This window comes from Osmia lignaria, chromosome 11, assembly GCF_051020975.1.
Source record: "Osmia lignaria lignaria isolate PbOS001 chromosome 11, iyOsmLign1, whole genome shotgun sequence".
Classification (NCBI taxonomy): Eukaryota; Metazoa; Arthropoda; class Insecta; order Hymenoptera; family Megachilidae; genus Osmia; species Osmia lignaria.
This window is the reverse complement of record NC_135042.1, coordinates 80,001-85,000: the sequence shown is the minus strand read 5'-3', so window position 1 is coordinate 85,000 and position 5,000 is coordinate 80,001.

Sequence of the window (5,000 nt, the reverse complement as noted above, 5' to 3'; positions counted from 1 at the left end):
ATGTACATATTAGATATGTTGGAATCTCTCTCCTTTAGAAGTTTCCCCAGCCTTAAAACTTCTTTCATTTTTACTCCTCTCTCCATACTTATTTTCCTCTCTGAACGTATCAGAGAGGATTTTATTTCTGACACCTCTTGACTTTTCTTAAATTCAGGGACGTAATTTTGTTCATAATTCAGTGGACTTTTGTGTATTTTATACTTTAAATATTTCCAAACAGTCTCCCTTCTAAAAGTGATAGAACGAATTTTCGTCTAACACTACTTTCTTGGTTCAAAAATTTTATACAATCTTATAACTTTTTCAGTTTTAACAAATTTTGGTTACAGACAGTTGATGCTCAGTTTGTACAAGTATGCAACATTTATAAGTGCATACAGGTCACCAGCCTTATATTACAAGGCTCACCACATATGGGCCATTCGGTCTTAGACACCGACCCGTGGTAATGCTGTGTGGAGATTAATAATAATCCGCAACGGAAAACCGGAACGAGAATAGTCGAGAAAGTATATTCTCGAGGAGCGGTAGACTGCTTTTCAACCGAAGTCATAAAAGAGCCACACGCTCGACGCTACTCCCGACCGGTCCGAGCGAACCGAAAGTGCCTTCCTATAAATACCGAACGGCCGGCCGCTAGGTCGGCGACGCATGGGCTTACGCCCAGGCGTATGCCTGTGCAAACCGCCGTGAGAGCGTACCATCCCGCCGGCACGGTAAAACTTAGACTGAAAATATCGTCGAACATATCCTTTCATTTTATAACGTTCTATACATGAAAATTAATAAATTAACATGCAGGACATAATAAATTCACATTCTCATGTAAATCATGGGTTTAATTAATATTTTAAAAAATTTTAAAACCGCCCAGAACCGATGAGATGAAAATATTAAAACGATATTTTTGCATTTTCTTACGGTAAAACATTAACAAATAAGCGACTATAGCAATATAAAACTCCATTTGTAATTTAATTAATCAAAATTAATATTTTTTTTTGATTTTTCAGCGATCCAGAACCGATGAGACGAAAACATTAAAACGATATTTTTGCATTTTCTTACGACAAAACATTAACAAATACGAGACTATAACAATATAAAACTACATATGTAATTTAATTAATCAAAATTAATAATTTTTTTTGATTTTTCAGTGATCCAGAACCGATAAGTCGAAAATTTTAACAATCATATTTTTGCATTCTGTACCGTGGATCCATCGTTAAACGCTATTGAACTAACGTCCGTGATGGTATAAATGCAGATTTTCGCTCCGTTTAGCCAAAATAACGAACTTTAGATGCGCTCCGAAATATTTCAAAGTCCCAGCGGCGTATTGCTTCGCCTCTTAGAACCGATTAGTCGAAAATTTTAACAATCATATTTTTGCATTCAGTACCGTGGATCCATCGTTAAACGCTATTAAACTAACGTCCGTGATGGTATAAATGCAGATTTTCGCTCCGTTTAGCCAAAATAACGAACTTTAGGTGCGCTCCGAAATATTTCAAAGTCCCAGCGGCGTATTGCTTCGCCTCTTAGAACCGATTAGTCGAAAATTTTAACAATCATATTTTTGCATTCTGTACCGTGGATCCATCGTTAAACGCTATTAAACTAACGTCCGTGATGGTATAAATGCAGATTTTCGCTCCGTTTAGCCAAAATAACGAACTTTAGGTGCGCTCCGAAATATTTCAAAGTCCCAGCGGCGTATTGCTTCGCCTCTTAGAACCGATTAGTCGAAAATTTTAACAATCATATTTTTGCATTCTGTACCGTGGATCGATCGTTAAACGCTATTGAACTAACGTCCGTGATGGTATAAATGCAGATTTTCGCTCCGTTTAGCCAAAATAACGAACTTTAGGTGCGCTCCGAAATATTTCAAAGTCCCAGCGGCGTATTGCTTCGCCTCTTAGAACCGATTAGTCGAAAATTTTAACAATCATATTTTTGCATTCTGTACCGTGGATCCATCGTTAAACGCTATTAAACTAACGTCCGTGATGGTATAAATGCAGATTTTCGCTCCGTTTAGCCAAAATAACGAACTTTAGGTGCGCTCCGAAATATTTCAAAGTCCCAGCGGCGTATTGCTTCGCCTCTTAGAACCGATTAGTCGAAAATTTTAACAATCATATTTTTGCATTCTGTACCGTGGATCGATCGTTAAACGCTATTGAACTAACGTCCGTGATGGTATAAATGCAGATTTTCGCTCCGTGTAGCCAAAATAACGAACTTTAGATGCGCTCCGAAATATTTCAAAGTCCCAGCGGCGTATTGCTTCGCCTCTTAGAACCGATTAGTCGAAAATTTTAACAATCATATTTTTGCATTCTGTACCGTGGATCGATCGTTAAACGCTATTGAACTAACGTCCGTGATGGTATAAATGCAGATTTTCGCTCCGTTTAGCCAAAATAACGAACTTTAGGTGCGCTCCGAAATATTTCAAAGTCCCAGCGGCGTATTGCTTTGCCTCTTAGAACCGATTAGTCGAAAATTTTAACAATCATATTTTTGCATTCTGTACCGTGGATCCATCGTTAAACGCTATTAAACTAACGTCTGTGATGGTATAAATGCAGATTTTCGCTCCGTTTAGCCAAAATAACGAACTTTAGGTGCGCTCCGAAATATTTCAAAGTCCCAGCGGCGTATTGCTTCGCCTCTTAGAACCGATTAGTCGAAAATTTTAACAATCATATTTTTGCATTCTGTACCGTGGATCGATCGTTAAACGCTATTGAACTAACGTCCGTGATGGTATAAATGCAGATTTTCGCTCCGTTTAGCCAAAATAACGAACTTTAGATGCACTCCGAAATATTTCAAAGTCCCAGCGGCGTATTGCTTCGCCTCTTAGAACCGATTAGTCGAAAATTTTAACAATCATATTTTTGCATTCTGTACCGTGGATCGATCGTTAAACGCTATTGAACTAACGTCCGTGATGGTATAAATGCAGATTTTCGCTCCGTTTAGCCAAAATAACGAACTTTAGGTGCGCTCCGAAATATTTCAAAGTCCCAGCGGCGTATTGCTTCGCCTCTTAGAACCGATTAGTCGAAAATTTTAACAATCATATTTTTGCATTCTGTACCGTGGATCGATCGTTAAACGCTATTGAACTAACGTCCGTGATGGTATAAATGCAGATTTTCGCTCCGTTTAGCCAAAATAACGAACTTTAGGTGCGCTCCGAAATATTTCAAAGTCCCAGCGGCGTATTGCTTCGCCTCTTAGAACCGATTAGTCGAAAATTTTAACAATCATATTTTTGCATTCTGTACCGTGGATCCATCGTTAAACGCTATTAAACTAACGTCCGTGATGGTATAAATGCAGATTTTCGCTCCGTTTAGCCAAAATAACGAACTTTAGGTGCGCTCCGAAATATTTCAAAGTCCCAGCGGCGTATTGCTTCGCCTCTTAGAACCGATTAGTCGAAAATTTTAACAATCATATTTTTGCATTCTGTACCGTGGATCCATCGTTAAACGCTATTAAACTAACGTCCGTGATGGTATAAATGCAGATTTTCGCTCCGTTTAGCCAAAATAACGAACTTTAGGTGCGCTCCGAAATATTTCAAAGTCCCAGCGGCGTATTGCTTCGCCTCTTAGAACCGATTAGTCGAAAATTTTAACAATCATATTTTTGCATTCTGTACCGTGGATCGATCGTTAAACGCTATTGAACTAACGTCCGTGATGGTATAAATGCAGATTTTCGCTCCGTGTAGCCAAAATAACGAACTTTAGATGCGCTCCGAAATATTTCAAAGTCCCAGCGGCGTATTGCTTCGCCTCTTAGAACCGATTAGTCGAAAATTTTAACAATCATATTTTTGCATTCTGTACCGTGGATCGATCGTTAAACGCTATTGAACTAACGTCCGTGATGGTATAAATGCAGATTTTCGCTCCGTTTAGCCAAAATAACGAACTTTAGGTGCGCTCCGAAATATTTCAAAGTCCCAGCGGCGTATTGCTTCGCCTCTTAGAACCGATTAGTCGAAAATTTTAACAATCATATTTTTGCATTCTGTACCGTGGATCCATCGTTAAACGCTATTAAACTAACGTCCGTGATGGTATAAATGCAGATTTTCGCTCCGTTTAGCCAAAATAACGAACTTTAGGTGCGCTCCGAAATATTTCAAAGTCCCAGCGGCGTATTGCTTCGCCTCTTAGAACCGATTAGTCGAAAATTTTAACAATCATATTTTTGCATTCTGTACCGTGGATCGATCGTTAAACGCTATTGAACTAACGTCCGTGATGGTATAAATGCAGATTTTCGCTCCGTTTAGCCAAAATAACGAACTTTAGGTGCGCTCCGAAATATTTCAAAGTCCCAGCGGCGTATTGCTTCGCCTCTTAGAACCGATTAGTCGAAAATTTTAACAATCATATTTTTGCATTCTGTACCGTGGATCCATCGTTAAACGCTATTAAACTAACGTCCGTGATGGTATAAATGCAGATTTTCGCTCCGTTTAGCCAAAATAACGAACTTTAGGTGCGCTCCGAAATATTTCAAAGTCCCAGCGGCGTATTGCTTCGCCTCTTAGAACCGATTAGTCGAAAATTTTAACAATCATATTTTTGCATTCTGTACCGTGGATCGATCGTTAAACGCTATTGAACTAACGTCCGTGATGGTATAAATGCAGATTTTCGCTCCGTTTAGCCAAAATAACGAACTTTAGATGCGCTCCGAAATATTTCAAAGTCCCAGCGGCGTATTGCTTCGCCTCTTAGAACCGATTAGTCGAAAATTTTAACAATCATATTTTTGCATTCTGTACCGTGGATCGATCGTTAAACGCTATTGAACTAACGTCCGTGATGGTATAAATGCAGATTTTCGCTCCGTTTAGCCAAAATAACGAACTTTAGATGCGCTCCGAAATATTTCAAAGTCCCAGCGGCGTATTGCTTCGCCTCTTAGAACCGATTAGTCGAAAATTTTAACAATCA